The sequence below is a fragment of the Anas acuta genome, chromosome 9 (genome assembly GCF_963932015.1).
Source record: "Anas acuta chromosome 9, bAnaAcu1.1, whole genome shotgun sequence".
Taxonomy (NCBI): domain Eukaryota; kingdom Metazoa; phylum Chordata; class Aves; order Anseriformes; family Anatidae; genus Anas; species Anas acuta.
In genome coordinates, this window is record NC_088987.1 from 6094410 (window position 1) to 6120720 (window position 26311).

At 39.6% G+C, this 26311-nt stretch overlaps 1 protein-coding gene across 8 annotated transcripts in view; it reads left to right on the forward strand.

Annotated features, from left to right (window-relative positions):
* The window catches only part of NAALADL2 (N-acetylated alpha-linked acidic dipeptidase like 2), a 430872-nt gene that overhangs the window by 9563 nt on the left and 394998 nt on the right, over positions 1-26311 (forward strand). Inside the window, exon 2 of one of the 8 annotated variants that reach the window (XM_068691745.1) lies at positions 23182-23352. The exons of 2 other annotated variants lie outside the window; for them this stretch is intronic. The gene's annotated coding sequence lies outside the window, so the exon portion shown is untranslated. Of the gene's footprint in view, positions 1-6167; positions 6253-6335; positions 6530-23060; positions 23353-25105; positions 25323-26311 lie in introns of those variants that run through there. 5 more of the 8 variants (XM_068691740.1, XM_068691748.1, XM_068691744.1 and 2 more) reach the window with 5 other exon arrangements.

Sequence of the window (26311 nt, forward strand, 5' to 3'; positions counted from 1 at the left end):
GCTTGCCGTGAGATTTTGGACAGGATTGCTATACCACAGTGTGAAAATATTAGTAAAAACAATGCATGTCTGGGGAACAGTCTCCGTTAAATGTTTCTATCTTTCAAGTTGGTACAGAATGAGTAAAGAGAAAATGAGTCCTGTGAGATTGAGAGCTCTTTCAGATGTCAGTTCTTCAATTAATTCTGTAAGGGCAAATCGTAGCATTTTTGAGTAAAGGCCGTATATGTGTTCCTCCTGTTATGAGTGCTGGCAGTATCATTATTTTGAGTGGTAAAAGATTAAGATTCTCCTCTGTGGGAAGTTTTTCTTGATTCAACATGTACTGATATATGGAAAATCGAAACTAGGCTCTATAGCAACATATATGTGTATATACACGAGTGTATGGATATACATGTTTTTGCATATGTATGTATGTATATATATAAAAATCTGATTTTTAAAGTTCATGAGAAGTTTTAGAAAGATTGAACTAGGCTAAATAAGCCCTAGGTCTTGGAGCTCAAATAACTGAACAAGCTCTCAAATCTACCTCTAACCCTCAAAACTACCTTTATCTGAATGGCTTAAATGAAATACTGTTCTCTGGAAGGGTAAGAGGATAATATTTAGTTTAAGTGCACTTTATTTGGTACTTCACAAAATGATCAGTTGTAGGACAATCATTAAAATCATAGGCTATAAGCTACTGTCCTCTGAAGTAAATTACATGTTGTAAGATATGTGGGTCTTTGTCTTTTATCAAACCAAATGGAATGTGTCTAAGCCACTGGGGATTTTAGGTTCTCCCTTATTTTTCTAGGGCTGTTGTTTTTAAATGAAATGTTTTGATTAATGAAGAATAAAAACTCTTACATTTGTGTTGGTTTAAAAATTGCTGTTTTGCTTCAGTGTCTTTTCTTGCTTAGTACTGACCATAATGCAGCTCCTGATAAAATAAACCAATTATGTAAGTGGGGGGTTTCTCCTTCTCCCCACAGTCCCTTTCAGAAGTTATCTTTTTTGTTCAAATACAACTGGAGGTCAGGTTGAGTGAAGAAACCCCATGATGAGTTAAATGATCAAGACCCAGAAAAGCCTGGAGCACTAAAGTCTGTAGTGTTCCTCTTCCATTTGGTGCAAATTACCTATCCCAGCTTCAAACCTCAATGGGGGTGAATATAAATTGTCTTTTATTTAGTCTTAATGTTGTGTTAGCCACCCTACCTGTGCTCAGAGTATTGCTGTAAGTGTGAGCCCTGCAGGTTGCCAAATGACCACTTCCAATGCTGTGTCTTCTGTTCCTGTTCTAGTTTTATTGTTAGGCATCCTGGGTTAGAAGCCAAATGGTGTGTTGAACGTGAGGTGGAGGAACCTGGGCAGGGGGGAAGCCTGCCTGGAGAAGGGCAATGCATGTGGTTAAAAAAAAAAAAGGCATAAGAGGATCTGAAACAGACGGGCTTTGGTGGAAAATTGGATAGCTAAAAAAGAGGTTATATTCTATGAGCAAGATTAAAGGAAATTAAATTGGAGGATTAAGGCTCAGGTTCTGCAGTCTCATTTTCTGTTTCAATTCACAAACACCTTCTAAAACCCACCAGTGACGTGATTATTCTTTAAATAATTAAAAAAGTAGGAGGCAGGTTTTCTCCTCTGTAACATGTGTTTATAAGCTTTATCATAAGAACTGACTCCTCTGTGAAACAGCCTTGAGTATTGTGGAGACCTGCTTGTTAGTCATGTTGGTTTATATTTACCCATTTATATCTCTTGTGAGTTGGCCTATGAACATCTTGAAATATACATCTTGAACTAGTTTCCTATATACGAGTCACCTATTAGGAACTCAAAAGCCTGATCTTACAGTCATTGACAGAAGAAACTTGCTTTTAGTAACCTGTGAAAATGCATATAACAGTCTCAAGGACTTCATGGTAATTGATGGTACTGCATGGGTTTCTCACTAATTCAAAAGTGACAACTTTTGTTTGTTATAACAGCTTAAGCAACAGTAACATTATGGAGATTATTTATTGGGAGAACATTGCTTGAAAGACTGGGCCAGTGTGGGCATGGAAGTGATTCTTGAGCGAAGCACCTTGCTCTTCTGTACTTCTAAATTGAAAGAGGAATAGCGGGCACACTTGGGACAAACAGTTTGGGGGACTGGGGAGAGAGAAGGAGCCTATTTTTATTTTTATAAGTCCAATGCAGAATGTGTGGATGAGAAATGAACTTACCTTTAAATTTCTCCAAGTTGAAATTAAAAGAAAATGTGATAGTCCTACTAAGTAAGGAGTATTCTCCTTTACAAAAAGAATCCTACTTTAACTTAAGCTTCAATAAAATCAGAAACACCTGCTTTTCCTGAAGTTATTCCACTTCATAAAATCAAGGAAGAAAAAACCCTCCAGTCTAATTGCAGATCGTGCTTCTCTTGCATCACTATGTATGGCCTAAATAGGTCAACAAAAATTTGACATGCTTCCAATTGTGTAAAGCATGTATGTTCAGATGCCTCCTATTCTTAGGAAATATTTAACTGCTTATGGTATAATGAATAATTAGAGTTGTCTAAATAGGTTGCATTACTTTGTTCAGTTATCCTTTTCTAAGTACTTGGCCACACTAGCCTTCTAGGCCTAATTTTGTACTTTGTTTCTCACTTTGATAATATTGCACAATTCCATGTTGGCTTCAGTGGATCAGAGTACTTCAGTGTACAGTGAGTTGGAAAAATACTGAACAAAACTGGAATTAACCACTCATTAGCATGTGCATTGAGGCAGGTATGGTCAATGTTTAGGATTATTTGTATGTAATAAGCAGTTCTAGCAAGCTTGATACATGTAATGTCTTAACCCTTTAGATGTTATTCCTGTTGTTCAATGTTATAGGCAGAGAACACACTTCATATTTCTTTGTAGTGTACTTCTCCAAATTCATTATTTAAAAGGTCTTTTCCAAGGTTGCTAGGTCTAAAATGACCACTCTTGGCAGCTGTTCTGTCTGTTCATTTCATTAATTTTCTTGCTGAATCATGGATTAGTTTTGTAAAATAGATATATCCAATTAATTCCTCACTATGAGAAGCTCATAAAAAAAAAAAAGTGTTAGACCTTCAAACTACATTTTGCAGGTACTTTTAAGTTCTCGTTTATCTAGGTGGGGTTTCCTTATTGAAAGTGTGGTGTCTTTAACCTATGTAAGGAAGCAAGACTTGACATTCCAGTCATGCCCACAAGTTGTGTCAGTCTCAATAGCTTCCTTGATTAAATACTGCAGAAGTGGATGGTAAGGGGCAGGACTGCAGTTCCCTTTCACACCTTTAAAATTAGTTTGAATGCCCTCATCCTGCAGTGGAAGACAGTCCTGCCAACAAGGTTGATCCATGTCCTCAAGCAAGGACTCAAAGATAATTTCAGAGCGTGAAATAAATGTGTGAACTATGTAGATATTCTTTATTTTTTTTTTGTAAATTGTTTTATAAATGAGATTTTTATATCGGTATTTCTTTTTTTTTTTTTATGTGACCTGAAACGGTATCTTGTGATCTAGCCACAAGATGGCACTTAAGCTTCATTTAACTGCTTGAGCTAAGTCACTTAGCAGGCTGGTTTTAAAAACAAAACACCAAAAAAAAAAAAAAGGAAGGGGAAAAAAAAAAAGGAAAATTACCTAGCCACCTTTAACTTACAGAGAAAAACAAGGTGATGTTTGTGAGCAGTTCAAATTTAGTAGCTAAAAACATCAAATGGGTTCTTTTTACTCTTGTAAAGCAGAAACTTTCTGCCTAATACAGTATCTCAAGACTGACAAATAAATGTCTTAAATTAGGGAAGTCTCTAAGTTTAAAGTTATTTTTCCATGTTTCCATGAACATTTTCAAGTTACCTGAGATACTTTTGATAAGGTGAGATGTATGTGCACAGTTCATTGTTGTATGGATGTGCAATCTTATGCATACTCTTCTTTCAGCAAAGCTTTATGAGAGGCTTAAGATTATATTTGACTATCTTGCATGTTCTTTTCCATTCATGTCACATGATAATTTTGCAAAATGTAATTGCCTAGAGTTTTTTCTTTGTAGAGCAAATCTATTTGTTTTCCTTGATGCTGGGACATTACTTGCTGCTTTGTGCAGCATCTCTGGAGTGTGCAGTCCTGATTCCCTTCTAGAAAAAAAAAAAAAAAAAAAACTAATAATTTCCTTGCCAGCTGACTCAAACTTCTCCCTTTTGGCAATATTGCTACAGTGGAAAGAGCATACTTGCTCTTCTCATTGCCAAGGGGAAAGCCAATCCCAGGCAAAAATGTTAGGGGAAAAGAGAAGCTATTAAAATGGTGGCAGGCAGGCAGGGATCTGGGCAGCTATGTTTACCTGCTGGTTTTAGGGAAAAGAGGAATGGAACTTTAGATTTGAGTGACTTTTTGCCATTGTTCAAAGTAAGAGGCCTATCCAGGAATATTTGACTAAGGTGCAGTGGAGGCATGAGACTCCGGGCAGTGGGCTTCCTGATTGCTTTCCCACAAGGGTCCAGACACAATAGGTAGAGTGGACTAAGAGCTGGCATCCTGAATTGGTCTTAAACAATTCCTCTGTTGCCATGTTAGCTCACAGTTAAGCCAAGCTCTGTGCTACCTAACATTGTTTCACAGCTGAAGCAAGAAAATGCAGAACTCCACTAGTAGAAAAACTGTTCTGAACTTAAGTCTCAGCCTTTCAGACAGAGCAGGAACAATTAGGTCAAGCTACATGGCACAGCAAACTCAAGTCTGTACTTAAGGTGTGACTAACAAAGCCACTAGATAGCTGTGGCTCTAACCTCTCAGTGCTTTTTAGAAGAGGGTGTAGGAAGGAGCAGAGTTGGAATATCTTAATGGGAGAAAATTGTGGATAAAAACTGAAGAATCAAGCTCTGAGTAAATTTGTTTATACACCTAAATACTTGATAAATTCCTGGTCCTTTGGGCAAGAAAAGTAAGCCTCAAGTTGCAGTTTCACTTCTGCTAAGTGTTGGAAAAACTGCTTCATTAATGAGGATTGTATATTGGTTCACCTGCTCCTCAGTGATTGCATTGCTCTGTGCTTTCTGAAATTGCTTTCAGAGCTATAGCAGTCCAACCAGACTTTCCCATTAATACTTTATTAGCAGAAGCTACTTCTGTTATAAACACCTGAAATCTTTTTTTTTTTTTTCTGTTAGTATTCATACCGCATGCATGGCATGGGAGACTTGAAACACCGTTTCTGCCTTTTCTGCAGTAGCTGTTGGGTTAAGATGTTTTCATTTTCTTTATTAGTAGCTCTTTCATCATCCAATAGGGAAAACCTCCTAACAGTGAGGTGTTTTTCTCTCTGCATGGGTGGGGATATGTCATAGACGTCCATCCTGGGAAATGCTGCTTGACACATGCTTCTCTTTATAAAATGAATACTTCTATCCCTAATTCTCTTAGGGTAAACAATACTAACCCTGACTTCAGACAGTGAAATTTAACAGGCTGTTAGTTCGCCTGCCTTTTGAAGGCAGCTGAGCTCTGTAGCTTATATAGCAGTATCCTGGATTACAGGACAAATTGTAGATTTAGGACAGAACGAACAGCAGAACGCTCCCAAGCAGAACTAAGTCATTAATCTGTATTGAGGTAACTCCGTTTTACAAGAAGGCAGTATTGTAATGGGGCTGTATTCCAGATCAGCGTTGACCTGTGGCCATTAAGAGGCTTTGTGGAAGCGGTGTAATGAGGGCAGCCACCCACCTGTAGCCCCGTGCAGGGGGAAGCTGGCAGGTGCTGGTGTTTGGGCTGCGGATGGCTGTGTATCGCCCACCTGGCCGCCCTTCCTGGCATGAGGGCTGCCTGGCCCTTGGCATCCCACTTTTCACTCGTATGTTACCACATACCCTGTGCCTGTGTAAAACCACCTGTGTCCCAACCCATCCCCAAGGAGCCTCAGAGCAGGGCTTGCACACCCCCATCACGCTGAGGTGAGGGGAAACCCTCTCACCCTGGGCTCAGGGGCTCCCAAAACCCTGCTGCGCTCTTCCTCCCCCCACGGGCTCCCCGTTTCTGCTCGGGCCCCGGCTCTCTGGGCCCTCAGAGGGGGGCGGCCATGGGGCGGGCCCGGCGGGGCCCCACAGCGGGGGCTCCACACCCGGGGGGGGCCCGTCCCGAGCCCCGGCCCCCGCCGGCTGCGCGGCGCCGCTTTACGGCTGCTGAAAACCGGCCGCGGGGCAGCCGTACGGCGCCGGGGCACCGGGCGGGCAGGTAACGGCGTGGGGGCACCGGGAGGGGGGCGAGGAGGAGGAAGAGGAGGAGGAGGAGGAAGGCGGCGGGGCGGGGGCCGGGTCGCTGCTGCAGCGGTCCCCGCGTCCCGTCCCGTCCCCCCTCAGAGCTCGGCTGTCAGCTGGGGCGCGCTTGGGTTAAAGCGGAGCTGCTCCGCGGAGGGGTTTAAACTTAACTCCGAAGTCACTTTTTTATATAAAAAAAGTAATAATGGTAATAAAAACCAGCCCCGAGCCGCCGTTCGGGCTGCGAGGCTGAGGTGAGCGGGCACCGCGGGGTCGTGCTGGTGGTTTTGGGGTGCTGGGGGGGCTCCGCTGACTGCTCGGGGGAGTTTAACGCAAATTTGGGCTCCGCGAGGTTTAGGAACTGGCTGGCGTTGGCTCCTCGAAGCTGGTAAATGTTAAAAGACCGCCAAGCAAAAAGCGATGTGACATGGTGAAAACTTTCTGGGAGCCGTCAAAAGGATGAGCCGGGTGGAGGCGTGTTGCCCCATCCTTGGTTATCTGAAACACGAAGGGGCAATTTCATTGATTTCCATATAGAACAGCACTGGTTTTAGTCCCGCAGCATAACCCAGTGCCTTGGCTTCTCCATCCCGGTGGAGCCACTGGGCTTTGGGAGGATTCTGTATGGCGAGTCTGCCCTCATGGAGGTGGCCTCAAAATTGGGATTAAAACAGAGCTGACACTTGTGAAGGGTGCTGAGGCGTCTCGCTGACTTCAGCGGAAAGTTGCAGTGCTGTTGCTGAGTCATCTGGACAGTAATATTCAGGGAAGAAATAAAGAATTTAGATTCTGTCCTAATGTGAACAGCCTGTATCATGTTGCCTTATTTATTATTTGGTACGTAGTTCTTGCATTTACAGGCAAATGTATTTGTTCAGTGGTTAGCATATGGAAAGCGTTAGATGACTGATACTGTAACAGTGCCAGCGTCCTGTATCTCAAGCAATGCAATATATATTTTTAGAATCTTAATCTAAAGAGCTCTCATATGAGTCCCAATGCATCCATTAATTCAGCATTTATCTCTGGGATCGACAAAATGAAGGCTGAGCATCTTCTGAGTTTTAGTCTTGGATTGAATGTTTTAACGATATGATAATCTACCATGAAGTTAAAAGTTAATCACTTGAAACAAGACAGAGAATGGTCTTTTGTAGCAGACCTTTTGCGGTTTTCTTCAGCTGTAATTTTCTAGTGCTGCAGAGCTATACACAAAATATTTTTCTTAAGGAAAATAAGGAAATAAACATCTTGCAGAAACACTTTTCTCCAAGTTGCATCACTTTTTTTCTAAAACATCTGTCTAAACTTTACAATTTTCTTCTCATCCTTCAGGTATAAATATTAGGGAACAATTTTACGTTGTTGAAGATATTAGCTGAGACAATATTAACAGGCCAGTTGGCTTGGTAGTGGTGCAATACTTCTGCTTGGACAAATGGGAGGCTATTTTGTTTGCTTTGAAGAGGTTAGTCCAGAGCATTTATCTAAAACAGGAAAAAAAAGGGTTAAGTGGTAAAAATACCAGACTTATCTAGATAGGTTTAAACAATAAATAAAATCATGGTTCATGTGAGCGTCACAAGCTGCAGATTTTTTGTAGTAGCAGCTCTCAGTAGTCATGCTACATCATATGACTTCTCGCCCTGTTAATCTTAGCCAGTGTCTTAGCTTGTTGCTTAATATGGTACATACCTGCATTATTTTTTCCCCTTCTTAAATAACCTCCAGGCATAAATACAAGCTAGAAAAAAATAGTCCCTTAAAGTGTTCTTTTCCCCCTTGATAAGCAGATTTCTTTCCAAAGAGTAGTGCTTAGTGATGCACATGTAACCCTCCAGGGGATGTGCACTGTACATCTTCATTATGGCTAATTTGTCAAATAGACATCATCTAGGTCGTCAAACTTTTTCACTGGAGTTCCTACTTTAAGTGTTCTTTTGCTAGCCAAGATAGCATTCTTGTGGTAGAATGTATTTTGTTACAGAACCAGTGCTTAGTCTGTTTCTCCCCCACACACTGACATTTGTTTTGGTGTTTAGGCACATAAGTATATATGTTTATGTTTACCAGAAGCATGCTGTGTAATGTGAGGAAGCTGTTGATAGATGGCTCTGAATGTGATGAAACAACTGGGATCCCTGTAAGTCACATGCCTGTGCAGATCACTTTGATTTGTTCGTTTGTAAAACAAGAGTCATAACACTTTCCGGGAGATAGGTGTAATTAATCACACAAATCTCCAGCTGTGGGATACAGAACAGATATTGAATGTTTATCCTTTTGGGGATGGCAACGTTGTATTTCTTCCTGCAGTGTGGTGAAACAGTGATGCAGTTCTTGTTTTCATTGAGGTTTCCCTTTTGTTGCGCATTTAACTTGTTGGAAGAAGTGACTTTTTTGAATCTAAATCTTACAGGCTTGATATATCTGTCTTATTCTATTTAACCCAAGCTTTTAGGAGAGAATTCTAAGATCGCTAGGGCATTCAAGTAAGTGTTTTTTTCTTCTGGACTGCTGTGGTTGTGCATCTCTTCATTAATGCTGTGTGGAGTATGATGTGTGGTGTTTTTTTTTTTTTTTTGTTTTTGTTTTTTTTTACCAAATCAGTGCTGGTTTTAGATTCTAAAGCTTTAGATTTCCAGATTATGTCAGTGGAAAAATAGCACAGTTTTGCTGTTTCACAGTAGAAAACAAAACAAAAACCCCTGACACCATCTCCTAAACTCCTACTATGTACTTCGTAAAGTGAAACAAGGAGAAATATTCTGCTCTTCTCCCCCACTCTCCTTTAACTTTCTTTAAAGCTTTCATGTACCCTAACTGCATTGCCAAAGTGTTTGAGGGTAAATTTGACATAGAAAATTGCTTTCACTGAGAAGCAGCTCTGTGTTCTGACAGTCGGTTGAAAACAATGCACCCAATTTGTAGAGTCTTAGAATATTGAAGTACTCTGTTTCTCCTCAAATGTGCATCTACTGCTTCTGTGTATGCTTGGTTAACGTCTCTGTGCAGGGAACTAGGAGAGGTCATTGTTCATCTCTGGTAACTGGATAGCTCCTGTAGAGCAAAAAATCAAATCTAGTGCCTGCAGCCCAGACCAAGTGCGGGAGAACAGTTCTGTAAGCCCTCTGTTAGCTGTAGGATCTGTTGTTCAGCTGGAATCTAGCAGGAGAAAAAAAAAGGCTTGAATATCTGAACACATCATCAAAAAGTAACAAAATAAAGGTTCATAAGCACTGTTTGTTCTGGTTTCTTGTCAAAATGTGCTTGCAGTTCTGTGAGAATCTGAGCAGCACAGGATACGTGCAGGAGTCAGAGACAGGTAAATGTGAAAAAACACTAGAGCTGAAGATAACATCCTGACTTTATTGACATTGGCCGTGGACCTTAGTAAGCCTTTGCTTTTAACTCAGCCTGGTTGGCTCTGGACTCTGTACCAGTAAGTGAAGCATTCTTCCCTTATGCAAAGCCAAAGCACTCAGCCATCAGTGTTCTTCTGTGGCTTCTGCTTGAAAATGAATGGGAAACACCACCCATACATATGCGTGTGGGGAAAGGGAAATATGAAAGAGACCTCGGAGGGGTTGAATTGGCAGGATTGTTGGGCCTGTTCCGTTGATCTCTTTTGTTTATGAGCTTCTCAGTTTGCTCTTTTCCATGTAAATAGGATTAATTTATGGAAATCTTGAGAAAGGTTGAATATCCAAGCTGTATGTGACTGAGCAGAGAACATACAGCATCTTTGTACTTGACTTTAATGAGATGACTGTAAGCATTGTCTGTCAATTTTGGTGTTCAGACTTCAAGGTGGTTGTTAAAGTCAGAATTCAGAGAAGAGCTGCAAGAATGAACAAGGGATGGAAATGGAGAAATTCCAAGAGCTCAATACATTAAATATCAAAGAGAAAGGCAAGGAGAGATTTGATTGCAATGTTTAAGTGTGTGCATTGTGAACAAAAACTGTGTGATAAAGCAGAAACTGATGGTATAACAAGGTCTGTTGGCTAAAATAAGCACCCAGAGTAAGAAACACATCTTCAGCAGTGAGGGTAATTTACTGCAGGTTATGGTGAGATATTCATCAATGGAAAATATTAATTCAAATATGGTATTTTTCCTTTAAGACAAAATAGGAAATAATTGAGAGCCTATGACCTTGTCATATAGAAGCTGGAGTAGACAATCATAGTGGTCTTTCTATAATTTAATATATGAATCTGTATAAAAAGAAACCCATAAATTATGGCTCTTTATAAACACAGAGTACTGCTGGAATCAGAGCAGAGCTAATAGTCAACTCAGGACTTAAAATATTTAAAATAAATAGAGGCAATGGACATGGTTCAATTTTTAGTACAGAATATCGAAAGTCATGTTGGCAACAAAACTCTTCAACAATGGAAAGATGCTGTTACACCCAATTTCTTCGTTAATCTTGGCCATCATCCAGCAGTAGCAGATGAACATGCCAGGTGCTAAGATTCTTCCCAAGATTTCATGAAAGCGCCACGAAGATAAAGGTGGTTGAAGTCCAGAATCTGAAAGAAATGTGAAATAAAAAATTGTGCTGTCACAGAGTAACTTTCCTAGAAGAGGCACTCAGGCTGCTTTAGAAAACTGCTGAGTACAACTGGCTGCTTCACAGCACAGCCTGCTGCGTGCGTGTGGGGGGGAAATCATTGCGGGGTTTGCAAGGAGGGATTTGCAGAACCTGTGGAGATTTCGGGAAAATCTGTGTTATAATGCATTAGCTCCTGCAGTGAGGAACCAGCAGGAATGTTCTGAGGTTTGCAGCATGCTCAGGTTTACATGCCTTTAGCAGGTGATACTTTCAGGTCTTTGGCTTAGTGGAATTGTAGGCAGCATAAGAAATAAAAGAATTTTATATCAGGCTAGTGAAACCTCCTTTTGACACTGAATTTTGACAGGAAGAGCAGAAATCAAGCTGAAGTGCAAGTCAGATGAGATATGACTGTCTTGTATGAACTGCAGCTTCTTGGAGGAGATCTCAGGAATCAGCCTTCAGTGTAGTGAGAACGTTGTCGGAATAACTGGAAAGGACCCAAGCTAACTCACATCAAGGAGAACTAGTCTGAACTACTCTTTTTCTTACAACCCTGAGGATATTGAAGCAGTGACCAGAAGTTAGATGAGAATGCAGTGAGACCCACCTGGTTCTAATACTGCAGCAGACTGGAGCAAGTGAAGGCTGTAGTTGGAAGGAGCCTTCAGAGTCTGGTGGTGGTTGTGCTGCTTGTCTCAAGTGACAATGTGCAAGTATCCAGAAAGTTTCATGATACATGCTGAAGAGAAACTAAGGTGGTAGTTGTAGTATTGATTCAGGTATGAGTTGACATCTGCAAATGTGTTTTTTTCTTTTTTTTCTTTTTTTTTTTCCTCTTTAGTTCTCTGTCAAAAAATTCTAAGCCACTTACTAGTAAGAAACCATGCGGTGAAAAGTGGTTAATGGCTTAGAAACCAATGCATGCTACATGTATGAAGTGCTACTGAGAAACAGAAAACAATTCTGATATTACAGAAAATCCTGTGCAAGTGCATATGCAAGGTAGAGGTGCTTGGCCATGAATTGTTTACATCTTTACAGTGACAGAAGGTGGCACGTGTGTTCATATTTTCCTTCAGTCCTTTTTTTTTTTTTTATTATGTCTCATCTTGGGTTTTTATTCAAGCATTTTATTTTATGTTCTAAGTAGTTCTGCACGGGCTCGACCTTTTCTACTTTATAGTTACATTCATGTTAGATCCTAAATTCATTTCAAGATCTATCTTGGTAACGACCATGAGAAATTTAAATTTTATGAAGGAAAGGAATCCTTTTATGGATTGACTTAGGCCGAAGACTATTGTTAATGTGTGTTATCAGCTGCTATAGGCAAAGTTTGTGGTTTGAGAAGGCTGACTTTCTCAAAACCATAATGAGAAGTATCTAAATCGAGTGAGAGGTGAGAAATTCTTCTTAAAAAAAAAAAAACAAAAACCTTTTTTGAAGAAAACCACCCTTATACCAGCAATTTCCAAATAGGCTTGGGTGCATTTATCTACCCATTATAGTTCTTATTTTACGGATGAATATGCTAAGTGCTATTCAGAATTATTTGGCCATATGTTCCTGTTTTTATGAACCTTCATTTTGTGGGTTCTTTATATAAATAAAATTATTCTCTTCGTGATGGCATGTTTTAAGAGGAAGAGAAAAGAATGTTATTTCAAATGTTATACCTTTCTGCAAAAGAGCAGATGGTGTTTGTGTGTGGGGCTTCAAGTAAGTTTTACACTTTGTTGGAGCTACTGTTTTCTTTCCAGATTGTCTAAGTGAAATTAGTGTTTCTAGCTCTTCTGGTGTGTCCCAGGTTATGTTACGCTTGATGTCAGTGTGTTTTAACATCAGCAAAGCGTGGAGTTGTCCTTTGTGCTTGTGGGTTTGTGTAACCTTGATTGGTGTCCATGTGCAGGCAGGAGTTCCTCATTTAAAACGTGTGTTGTGCTTTGGCAAGATGGGACTGAGGTATGGCTGCATGATCTGATGTTCTACCCTTTTTGAAGATGAATGTAATGCCTGATTTGCTGGTCTTTGAGATCTCCTTCAGTTGCCACAGATTTTCAAAGCTGATAAAGAGCGGTCTCGGTGACACTAGCCAGCTCCTCCAGCACCTTTGGATGCATCCCCTCTAGTATCATTACTTCTCCACAGTCAATTTGACAGCCTTTGTGGCCACTAAATTTGACATTAAAAAAAAAATAAATTGGAAAAAAATAGTTGGCAGATGATTAACTTTCCTATTTGTCTCTTAATATGAAATTTAAAAGCCATTGGTCATGCTAATTGTGGGGAAAAATGAGTCTGGCAGTCAAGTCTCAGAGGAGAATTCATAGATGGGAAGAAGCCGTAGGCTGCATCAAAACATCGGATTATTAAACATCCCTTTTTCTAAATCTGTGCTAACAGATTTACATCTCTGAATCACAAACATCATGCTGGGTGAAACGAAGGGCAGGGACTTACATTGTGTTGCTGTCTAAATTGGTTTCAGTATTCCTTTGTAAAGTTTGGGTGGTGTGGTGTCTGTGCTTTTATTTTTTTTAAACAGCGATACTTGGGCATGTTTGAAAGCATACTTTCCTTGCAGTGAATTGCTTCAAGTAACTTGGTTTGAGAACTGTTTTAGTAGGAACAAATCCATGTGAACTCTTCCACAAAGACTATTTCTTACACGAATATTTCCAAGAGTAACTAAAGGGGAACAAAGAATACTGAACTGCTGGAGGTACATGCTTCGTGACTATAATATGTGTAGGATTACAACAGGGGCTTGCAGAATATTGCAGCCTTCCTGTTGATGCTGGCTTGCTGGGGGGACAACCATTGCAGGGCACCTACAGATCCAGGGAGCTACGGTGGAGCAGGGCTCTGGAACCTCGTGGGTAGGTGGAGACGTGAAATGCAGTGTGCCTCTGGATAGGGCAGTGGTCTGTATCTGAGAGCAAATTATGGGAATCTATTAAAATACTAGTGGGTTTGCTCATTTAGAGGAGAATACCTGTGGAAGAGAATACTTGAGGTAGCTGAGAGGAGCAACAGCATGATCAGGGAGAGGAGGGAGCTGTGATGCAGAGTGCTCCCTTCTGAGTTCCACAAATGGCTCTGTAAAGAAATCTGTGGTTCTGGATACAAAGGGAAGATAGAGGTATGCTCCTGACACTAAAAAAAAAAAACTGTTTTATATACGTGTTATTTTTTTTTGTGTGATTGAAGTAGTGACGTGCTGCATTGCTGCGTATTCATACTGAGAATAAAGCCTAGGCTATCTTCTGTTTATGTAAGTGCTTTAACAAGAGCAATCCTTGAAGCCTGGTCTTACTTCCAGACCAGAGTGTTGGCACAGAGCTGAGATCTGAGCCTATGTTCAACAGGCTGAATTACTGCTTTTTCAGTCTTTTTTTCTCAGTCACAGACAAGGGTGCAAAAGTATTTTATTTTTTTTTCTTTCCAGGATGGAATGAAAAGAAATACAGAGAAATTTCCATATCAAAACCGAATTGTTGTTTTCCTAACAGCTATTCACATGTGTTGGATGATGCCTGATGAGTGTCTGCTATTTGAAAAGCAGGTACTACATGGACAAGTATGTCTGGCACAAGACAAGTGTGTTTTTGCCTTTATGCAAATAACAAAAAAGCAGTGTGCAAAGAGGCTATGGAGGCCGTGGCGTTTCCAGGGAAAATATTTTTGCAGCTTTTGCAGTTCTACTTCTGATAAGTTACTAGATTTTTGTGATTTTATTATAAAAGCCATAACTCAATAATAAAGAAAAGCTGTATTTAACTTACTTCATCCTACTTCTAATGCTTTGAAAATGAACATTGTCTGACATGCTTTTTCACTTTATTTGGTTAAAAAAGCTTTTTTCTTCATGTTTTCGAGCAGTTGTTTTGTGGTGGTGGGGTTGGTTCTAGCTGGCTGTTGTTCTGTTAGTAGTTCAGCATAACAAAGGGGTCCTGCATAGACACATGGTTCTTGGTTTGCTTTGCATGCTGGCACTTAAAAGTTCAGATCTTGAAAATGAGTAGATTATTAGCATTGAAGCTATGAAAGCTTAAATTCCCTAAAATTGCATATGTATTTTACATAGGTTTCATGTTTTAAACAAGTCCTAAAGGCCACTTCATTTTTTTCTAAGGTCTGCTGTAGAGGAAAAAAAAAAGAACATATTTCATGTGAAAATTGTTTTATTAATGCAGAGGTTCAAAAATCCAGCACTTCAGAATGAGAAACTCCCAGGAGCACAAGTTTTCCTAGGATGTGAGTTCAAACACAAGATGCCTCTATAGCACAAGTGTAGTGGTGGTTTTAAAAAAAAAATAATCTTTTTTTCCTTTATAGAAAGGAAAATAACGCTGTTACTGGTTGTTGAGAAATGTACCTTGGGCCCATGCACAAAACTCAAGGTAGCTCTGAGTATAGGGAATTGATGTGCGATGTTGTGTCTTCATCTTGGAGTGAAATACACACTTTCAGAAGTTCACACAGCTTCCCATAAAATGCTTACATTCTAATACAAGAAAGGAGGAAAACTGTGAATGTTCAATTACAGATCAATTACTAAACGTAAAATACTCCTGATGTCTTTTCATGTGGAAGTGGTATCTGTTTATGGCATTCAGGCATAAGTGGGAAATTTGAAAAACATTTTGTCTTGTTCTGTCTCTCTCAAGACTAAGTATACTTTTCAAGAATAGTACATAAGGCAATAGTGTAATATGTAAGGCTAAGTACTCTGCTCTAGTCTTTAATCTCACTTTGTTGTTCTAAAATGACCTCCTAGCTGTATATGTACTAGATGGCCAAGCTTGAGTAATTTCTTCCTTTCATTTTACTGGGTACTTTGCATGATTCAGTTTTGAAGTCCAGTTTTGTCTATGTTTAATGGACGTTTCATGTTCTTTTTTTGGTTGAAAGGAGCTAATTAATGACACTCCTAGAAAGATGAGATAGAAGTCTTACCAAAAGAAAAGAGGAAAAAAATTCTTGACCTTTAATTATTTTTAGCATTGGTTCAAAAGTGTGAAAATCTCTGATGTCCTGAGAAGGCATAAAAGTGGTGGTATAGAAGATATATCCAAGTAATTGTTTTTCGATTGAACCTGTAGTTCAGTCTTGAACAAAATAAATATATGTAGCCTAGAACATACAGGATCTTGCAATCAGATGTGGAGTTGAACTGTTCAAAAGTTTGCTTTTCTAAAACCGATTAATAACTCTTTCAATGGACTACAGGTTAATACTGCAAATAAGTTTTAATAACCTATTACTAACTGGAATATATACCTTAGCTTCTCAACTTTTAAAATAGTTTCATTGTCAGCCAGCCTAGTGTCTTTCCATTATTCAAAAGTGAAAGTCTAGACGAGATTTAATTATTAGTAAAATATGATACGAGAAAGAGAGAGTGGGGGGCCTTTGTCTCGTTACACAGAATAGAATATCACAGAAGTTGGGCTAGAATAGCAAGTACCTAGGAAGAGTCTGAACTGTTAAATCTATTGCCGTAGTGCAAACCAAGGGTCAGATTCAGTTAAAAAAAAAAAAAAAAAAAAAAAAAAAACAGCAAAGGACGTTGGAATGCATTTTAGTGCATTCCTTCCTTGAGAAGTAGCTTTCTGAATTGGATTCCTAGTGAGAATTTGTAGAAAAATTTATGCATAAATAAAAGATGTATGCATAGTTCATTTCAATTTGATCTCTTTGATCTATATGTGAGTATATGAGCTTTAGACAGGGCTGTAAGGATTCCAAACAGTTTTTTTCAAAACCTCAATGCATAGTAGTACTATCAAATTTTATTTCCTTTTAACAAGCAGAGACCTTTACAGGGATTGCCAGAGAGCTGCAGCCCCTCCAATCTGTAATTCATGCCTGTTCTCATCCAAAGATGTCTCTTTTGAGACTTCGGTGGACTTGAGGTCAGACCTGCTGCAAATTTGATGGTTTGAATAGAATTAATTTGGTGGAAAGAAATGTGTGCAAAGACTTTGTTTGTGTTGCTGTTTTGACTAATGCAGATTTGGCTAATAGAGGTTAGTGGCATCCTATTTTGTTTTGCCCCCACCCCACTTAAATCTCATGATATGCTTTGACTGGAACAAATGGACGCTAACAGAGGTGCAAATTAATGCTAATCAGCTTGTCTGACGAGTCATCCAATTTAGGAGGTGAATTAAAAATGTGTCAAAAAAAAAAAGTGCATATGGTAGTGTATATTGCTGAAGTGTAGTTTTTCCAACCTAGTTCCAAGTCGATTGAAAAAGTATTTCACCAGAATCAGAACAAAAATACCAAGTAAAACTAATATTTTATCTGACTGGAAGCTATGTAAGACTGCAAACTGAAAGAATTTTCCTTAAATCTTTGTACTGTGCTTGGAACTCACTCAGCGAGCTGAAGCCAAATCTCGAAGTGTTGAGTAGGCTTTGGCTGTGCTTTGGAGAAAGGATTAGTTCTTGGGGTCTAGGGTCTCTTTTGCTAGATTTTTTTGGTTTTGTATTAAAACCAGATTCTTCTAATGATCCCTAATCTCAAATACTCTGAAGATTGACGATCCAAAGATAGTAATTTAGACATCATCTGTGGAATTTATTAGTAACAGATCTCTTTCAGATCACTGTACTCAAGTATTGTATGTCAAAGCCTATTAAAACCATAATATCCTTTAAAGTTTGGCAGCCTACATTTATCAGACCTTGGTGTTCAGTCTCTTGGGTGATGGTGGCTATTCTTGTGTTGTGCTTATTTGAGCAGGAGCTTTTTGACCCCGACAAGAGGGAATGAACTTGGGTTTGGAGGAGTTGGTCAATGTCAAATACAGCTGCTGTTTCCCTTGATGGCGTTGGCCAAGATGTTTTTTCTCTGCTGTGCTTTCATTTCCCAGTCTGTAAAATGAGTGAAGTTTGTTGCCTTTCTAAAGGTGTTTCAGAGACAATGGTAAAAAGCAATGAACTAGGTCTAGGAATTTAGTTTTGTATAGTCATGACCACAGAAACATTGTCATTACCAACCTGATTATGGCATTGGTCATTACCAACCAAAATTGTGATTCTACTGAATTTTCAACAACAAAGCTTACTGCCACTGGCAGTCAATGCATCACATGTGGAAGACAGTTGCTATAATGATAAATTATTATTATAATTATAAATACTTGAAAATGTGATTAGAAAAGACAAAACAAAATAAATAAATTTGACCTTGTTTCGTTGGTCAGTGATAGCAACAAGCTTATACTTGTTTGTTCTGAGTAGTGATAGTTTGAATATGAAGGCTGAAAATGGGTAATTATGGAGGCAATGGCATGTTTTGTCAGGCAGTGTTAATAACCTCTAGTCTGTGACTTATTGCTGATCTGGTGGTAACAATACTGTAGTGTCTTCAGCTTCATGTGAACTGTGGCAGCTGATTTGAGGATAATGCTTTTCACCATGACTTATGATTCTCATGTACCAGGCCATAATGTGTTCTTCAGCATCCCTTCACAATGTGTCTTCTAGCATAAGCTCTAACTAGAATAGCAGTAGTAGAAAATATTATATGCTGCGAATATTTGCCAAGCTTTACTCATCAGGAAATGTAAAATTCCTGCATCAGGGTTGCTTGGGGGACAATTTCCTAGTCACAGGTAAGTGTTGTCACAAAATGGATCTTCTGGCAGAAGGGTGCTCTTGCTCATCAACAGAGATAGAACAACATAAATCACAGTTTTGAATCCGCTTGTGTTTAATTAGATGTTCATATTCTGCACATTTTCCTTGTGAGCAGAGGATATTCAGAAAAACAAACAAACATTCAGAGGAAATGTTGTTCCGGAGTGGATCACTGGGAGCATCTGCTTATTACAGGTTTTGTGCATTAAAGCAGCAGTGAAGGAATGGCGAGAGAATGCAGGGTATTAAGTTAGAAAGGGGATTTGGTGCCAAACATACTGTGTTTAAAAAACGTTTAAAAAAAAGAAAAAGCTCTGTTTAAGGGAAATGTCAAATCCACTACAATTGTAATTTTAACTATAAAGTAATCATAAAATAGATCAGTGAGGTCACACCACTGCGTTCCCAGTGGACACAAACTGGTGGCAGCTGTATGAGCTGTGCAACTGTCCAGTAAGATACTGGAGAGCTCCTGAGCTCTAAAGGTAAGAGCTGGTTCTAGCATTGGAGTACTGAAGGGATCTTTTTAATGGTAATCCTGTTATACCTAGAAGGTAACCCGCCTCATAAAGATGACTTGTATTTGTATCCAGATATGATGGAGTGAAAGGGGAAAAAGTCTCTTTGTAAAAATTCTCTGCCGCTATCTCCATAATCTCTACTTGAGTGAGCATCAGCCAAGTGAGAAAATGAAAAATTATAACCTGCCAAGCATCAGTGGCAGACTGAAATGAAAAAATTGCAAGTTAATAACAGTGATGCCTCAGAAAAATTTGCTGGCCAATTTAACATTGCTTTATCCAAGGTCACATCTTGCAGCTGATTATTTTTAGTAATTTGCAGATGAGGACTTTCTACATTTCTCATGGCAAGTCAAGATCAGGGAAATGCCAGGTACGGTTTAAAACTCAAGGTTATCAATCTCTTCAAATCAAAAGTAAATCATATTCCCTGCTTATTTGCTTAAGACCGGGCACGGAAATGATTTTCATTGTAGCGAAGTGGAAAGTCTATGCTATCCTTTATGGCAGTGATAAAGTCAATGTAACATGAAAACTCCCAGTGGAGTAAGGTTGAAAGAAGAGAAATAAAATAATAATAAAAAAATCCACAACTTGTCAGCTTCCTCTGGAACAGGTTCTCACTAATGTGCATGTGATGATTTTTGCTTACGTGGTAAAGAAAGGAGATTGTTGTACGTTTTCTGTTTCTTAAAAAATATGAGCCTACTGCAAACTAATGCATAAGACATAGTCTAAGTGGAGTCATGTGAACTAACCCAAGTATTTTACTGGAATTGGAGATGTAACAATCCTTAGTGAACTGTAGCAGCACTTAATTTCCTCCAGTACAATCATCTTAATGTTACGCGGCAAGCCTTGTGACAACACTTGCAGAGCATTGGCATGCTGTCACCTATTTAAAAATATTCCATTCTTCCTCAAATGGGATGGATCAGTTTGAGGGACCTCCTGCTAGGTTTGAGGTCTGTGGGACCTCCCGTGCTGTTGTGTTGTGAGGTTCTGTGGTCCTGTTCAGAGAAGGGTATGAAATAAACTGATATGCTGAGCAGACACGGCAGTTCTAGGGAGACATTGTGGTCTGGTGGTTCACAAATCTTGTCTGCCAGTAACTTCTCAACTGCTGGAATGCTGTTGTACCAACAGGAGTGCGGAGACGGTTTGGGATGGAAAGCAAAGGGCTTTGCTTACCTGAAGGGTGATGGAGCAGCCTTTTTGTAACTGCCCAGTTCTCTAGCCATAGATGTTTTATCTGTCAGTAAAATAATAAAAATACCAGAGCAGCTCTGTTCAAGAACTCTCCAAAAGCTTCATTTTTACTTATGCATGAGCTTTGTAAGCCAGTGGGATTCTGTTTTGTAATTGCCAATAATGTCACTGGAGTGCTTTTCAGGAATGAGAGGATTAGCTTGCAAAAGGTGTCACTGGCGATCTTTAATGGTCCCAGTGGTCAGAAGTCTGGGTTTAAGTCTCAGCCTCCCGAATGGACTCCACTGGGCATTTGCTCAGTAGGACTTTGAGCTGAATTCCCAGCTGTGCTTCCCAGCCTTCTGTGGATGCTCCCTGTCAGATTACTCGCATCCTCCCTGGCTTCTCAGATCTGACAAGATTGCAGTTTAAGCTGTTTAATTTTTCTAGCTGTCATGCAATGCATCATATTGAGTTAGTCCAATAGCCCTAATCTAATGCTCACCGCAATGAAACTGTGAATGTATCAATCAATACTTATTTTAGTAAATGTAAAGGAAAGTGAAAATTCTCTTGACAGCCTCTGTCCATTTCATTATCTTATTTATATCACAAAACTGGATCTTAGTTTCCATATTTCCTCCAACTTTGTAGCCTGTCTTTGTTCATATTCATCAGCCTTACGCCAGCAACTCTCTCCTAAACAAAGCCCCGTCTAATGCACGGGGTTCATCTGCCGTGCTCCCGCAGCAGAAGGATGCCGAATCTTCCCTGACATATCCAGGCAGCTGTGGCATGCAGCCCTCTGGACCTAGGAGCAAAAATTTCAGGGAATATGAGACTTCAAACTCAATGTTTTACTGCCATGTTATTTTTTTCTTCCTCAAAGTAGCGTAGCTTTAGGATATTTACAATGCAAGCAAAGCAGAGAAGCTTTAGTATTGCTGTTCTCTGGCATACCTCAGTGGTGTCATCTAGTGTTACGTGATCTCTAACATCCAGCCTCTGACAAGGCAGGGTCTGTCCCAAGCTAGACAGAAAAGCAATTGGATTATGTTAATGTGCAAAGTGGAGACCCTTGACTGACCTATGGGATATTTTTCCCGTTTGTACAAAGGCAGCTTTCCATTTATCCAGGAAAGCGTTACTGCCTGCAATATGTCTGCACAAGTATACGTGCTCTCACATGTGCACCCTTTCCACTATTTCTATGGCAATATAAAGGAATCTTAGTGAAGATTAAATTCCTCCCCTTTTCCCTGTAGTGCATACCGTTAGTCAAATTTGTAGTGTAATAGTTTTTGTTTACTGTAATAGTTTGTGTTCCATGTGAATATTGAGAGGGAAACATGCAAGGGAGAAGAAGAAACAAGGAAAGCATAGAGAAGGTAAATAAGTATCTGCATGCAGCTGGATGTGGGAGTTACTTCCCCATATCTTCCAGGACAGAGCTGGACTAGTTGTCCTTCTCTTCCATTTGTAGCACCAGTATTGTTTTAGGGTTTTTGTTCTGCATTCCCTCCACAGGCATTAAATGACAGGGCACAACTTTCTTGTGCTTGCTTGTATATGACCAGCTATATGGGTACATAACACTTTTGTGGATGGAGGAGATGGCACCCGTAGTTTATGACTTGCTGTCAAAATTGCAGTTCTTTGCCTGCTAAGAGGGGCTGCAGCTGGCACTTTTGAACATCAGGCCATTTTTGCTTGCTGGTGTGAAAAGGAAGAGCTCGACTCTTTCACTTTCCAGGAAGCTTAATGCTTCTGTGCTGTCTTCAGCCAAATGCTGATAATAGGCTCTATAAGGGAACTTTTGTGCAATGATTCACTTAGCCATGAAATTATGTGTAGCAAAAATGGACTTGACCAAGGCAAAGGGGAGAGAGGCAAAGTTAAGGCAAGTATTAGGACCATTTTTTCATATAGTAGATTAAGGCCACTTCACAAATTAACACTGTAAAGCAATCACAAAGCTGTGTGGTTTTTTCCTTTTTTTTTTTTTTTTCCTGCAGAAATATTCTAGAATATTGTGTAACTATTAACATTTCTAAAGCCTATTTCTTGTGGCAGGTACGTCTATAAGGATTCTAGTCTTTAAATTATGTGTGGGATTCAGATTGTTTGCTTTTATTGACCCTTCTGGCCTTAAAACTTGCATTAAAACTTGTGGGCTTTTCTTGTTGTTTTGCTTTCTTCTCAAAATATTTTAAGGTAACTCACCCTGCAGTCATACTTTTATAAGTATTTTTCTGCTAGATCTGTTATTTTCAGAGGCTGATAAAGAAATGATGGGAGAGATTCATAACTGCTTTAAAATAGACTTCCTTTTTGAAGCTCGTGTGTTGATTATTAAAGTGTGTGAAAGGAGTTCCCTGACCCATTACAAAATAATCTTTTGTCAACAGAAAGCATAATGCATTCTGATGACACTTATAATTGCAGTACTTCCAGAACAATTACCTTGGTACTTCATTTTCGTATTGTTGGAAATTATATTTGCATGTTATATTTAATTGAAAATGGCATGCTTTGCTCTGTGCAGGTCTAGAAGTACTCATTGGACTTAGCTTAAGAGCAAAAGTATATTTACTTCTCAGGTAAGCAAATATTTAGATCTCACGGCAGGAGAATGCGTTGTAGTATCACTTTCATGTTGCATCCACATAACTCTACAGCTAAGTTAGTCCAGGTTACAGCTGGTCCAAGAAGTGGTGGATTCTGAATGCTTTGCTGTTTGTTAAGCAAATCAGGTTCAAATGGTTATAAAATTTTGAATTGTGCCAGAAATTAATTTGTGGTTAGGTGTTGGCCTCTGGGTCCTCAGATTCATGTGCTGATATTGCCTTTCATTTAGACTGTACAGCTCTGTACCAGGGAGGTTCTAGCCCAGCAGTTCCACAGGAAAAGGAAATGGATTGTGCAGCTCCGAACAGTTCCCCTTTGCTTTTCTTTTGCCACTCTTCTCCCTGTCGTAGACTATGATGAAACACTCTGTCCTCTGATGAAGATGATTGAACTTTTTGGCTGCAACTAAAGACACCTGTTTAATATGAAGTGATGAAAGCTGGAATTGGAAGAACATCTCTATAGAGGATGAAGAATGAAGATAGTGGGGAGGTGCTTTGGCACAGAATACTTTCTCACAGGTAGACTCGTGAGTAAGAGCAAAATCAACAAAAAAATTAAAATGACATCTGGGTGGGTGTGATTTCTCTTTATTCTAATCTAGTTTGTAAGCTAAAACTAGAACAAACTTTTCCTGTGAATCTAGAAGGAAAGGTTTGAGTAGACCTCATTTTGTATTTTGAGATTAAATTACCTTTGTGCTTTCTGGATTTGTGATTTAATCCATCTGTTTTGGAGAGAAGCCTGAAACTAATATGATCATAGAGAGTGGAAGAGAGGGCTGTGGCCAGTTTGCGTGAGTGAAACTGGGGACTGGAGTGGAACTTCAGTTTGGGTGTCTAGTAGGTGGTTGCTGGATGGGAACTCATTTTGATTATTACTGAGCTGAGTAGCAATCGTTCAGTGCATAAATCATACTGAACTAGTCAGTCATCCTAATGTGTTAATGTCTGTCTTTTAGGGACTATGTTCTAACAAAGCAGTGTTTCTTCTAATCAGTACATACTGTATTTTTGTGTGCTCAGGATAAAACGTGTGTGACCTTGATTTAAAATAAATACATCACTACAAGATCAAATTGCCTTCTATAAAAGTATATCTGAAAAGTTTTAAATAATAAAATCTCTTCCTCCAGATGTCTGCTTCCTTTCTTTGCACTTCGAAACATTTAAGCATGCTCTTTACATGACACTTAAGTTTTCAAGTCAGAGTTACGAGTTGCTTTAGCCAGGCTTGGAGTCTGAAAATGAGACCCAGACCAGGACAATAACAAAATGACACAAAGATTGACTGCACTGTACTTGCTGGATGAAGTGAAAACTGCTGAAATATTAAATCCTATATCCTGGGATTTCACTGCCTGCTGGAACTAATCTCATTAATTTAAAACCACCTGAGGCTTAAGAGAGATATACACTGCCGTGTGAAATTATATTTATCTCATCCTGGGGGGAAATCCTTTTCCTCCCCCAGCTTACCTTACTTTTGACTTTGCCATTCTTGAATTACCAGGTCATTCTTCCCCCATGGGAAAGTTGCCATAGCTCACAGCAGTACAATTACTGTATCTGAAGTTCACTGCTATATAAATGCTGAGATCATTGTTCGTGTTTGTTTTCTTTAGGAAGTCATTTAAGACAAAGAAAGAAGATTGGGTAAATAATACTGCCATACAATAGTTTACTTAAATACAATTGACCCAGAGCTACAGGAAAAGACTCTAGAATTAGGAAAATAGTATTTGGTTTCCAAAAAGTTAAGTTTTCTTTAACCACTAAGAGTCTTAAGAGGCTGAATGATTCTGGTAACTTGTGATTGGATGCAGAAAAATCAAATGTAAAGTTGCATTTTTAAATCCAGCGGGCATTGCCAGTGAGAGCTTTGTAATCACAGAATCACAGAATTTCTAGGTTGGAAGAGACCTCAAGATCATCGAGTCCAACCTCTAACCTAACACTAACAGTCCCCACTAAACCATATCCCTAAGCTCTACAATCACGTGGTTGATCCCAAATCTACATTTGGTATTAAAGTTCAGTGGAAATCCTCCCATTGACATGGAAGGACTTTAGGTGAGGCCTTATCTGATGTCCCTGGTAGTCTTTGCAGCAAGGCAAAGTGACCTTGCTGAGGTGTCTTTTACTGTTTGTCTACTTATGAAAAAAAAAAAAGTCAACTTTGAGTTACCCATTAAACAGCTCAAACACTGAAGAACTTAAGAACTTAGTATTAAAGCTGAATTAACTTTTTTTTTTTTTTTTAAAAAAAAAAAAAAAAAAGCTGTTAGTCTGATCTGAGCCAGTATTTAGAAAGCCTTATGCGGTTAATGCATTTACTTGGTGAGCCTGGCTGTCGCCACGCTTCTTCCAGGAGAAGGTCGCCCTGGGTAGAAGTGTGCTGGGGAGGAGAGCTGCCTGCGGACCTCTTGTGGAAGAGCCCCAACTCAGCATCCCCCGGCGGGCCTGTGGCTGGCACACCACTGCTGTGACTGGTGAGATGGCACGCGTGTCCAAGGGCAGGCAGGGAAACGGCGGTGCCAAAGCGACGCAGTATTTCTGTGACATCCTGTGCAGCTAAAAAAAAAAAAAAAAAAGGGCTTGGGGATTTGAATATTAAATGTGTTAAAGTTCAATGCTAGTAGCGGCTTATTAGCCCTAAGGCACCATGTTAATAGACAGCTGTTTAAAATGTCCTGTATTGATGGCTTGTGTGCCGCATGAGGGTGTACATCTTGAGATGTTTCAGATTTGTGTAAGCATCTCCAATATCCAGAAGCCTAACTCCTGATTCACCCCAAAGCCACCCTGCTCATCAGGGGGGCTGATGGGCACAGAGCAGAGGTTTGAGCCCTTACACTGGTAGAGTTTTGTGCTGGATCCTACAAGGAGGATATGTGAGCTGTGAATAATAGTGAGTTTGGGTAACGAAGAACAGGTAGGGTTAATGCTATGTTGGCTTTTGGTAGGGGGGTTAGGATGGTTAACTTGGTTTGGTTTGCAATAATGTTATTTGTTTCTATTTGCATATTGGAGCTTACATTAGTGTTTTGGTAGATTTTAATAACAGATGCACGTGAGCTATAATATAGCTAGATTACCAGCACTGTTGGGAACAGATTGGGTCAGTTTGTGCTGTAAATAATCAGGAGTGTGGTGCTCAGGTGTTGTGACTTGCTCAGAAGCCTGCCTGAGCTCCTGGAGAAATTTGCAGCCATTTTGGGGGGTGAACTTTAATTTTATATGCAAGGCAATAAAACTTGCAAGCTAAGGTTGAAAAACCATGATTGAAATGAACTCTCCTATGTTTTAATGGACTTTGCTGTTCCTGTATGTGTCCCCTTGACATTTACTGACTCCAAACATTCAAGTGATCTAGGTGGTTGTTGTCAATGTCCCGTTGTAGAAACTGAAGGGAACACAATGAAATGCATATGAGCGAATAGGAAGTGTATTCCTGTGTCTGGGTAAGAAAAACAAGTGT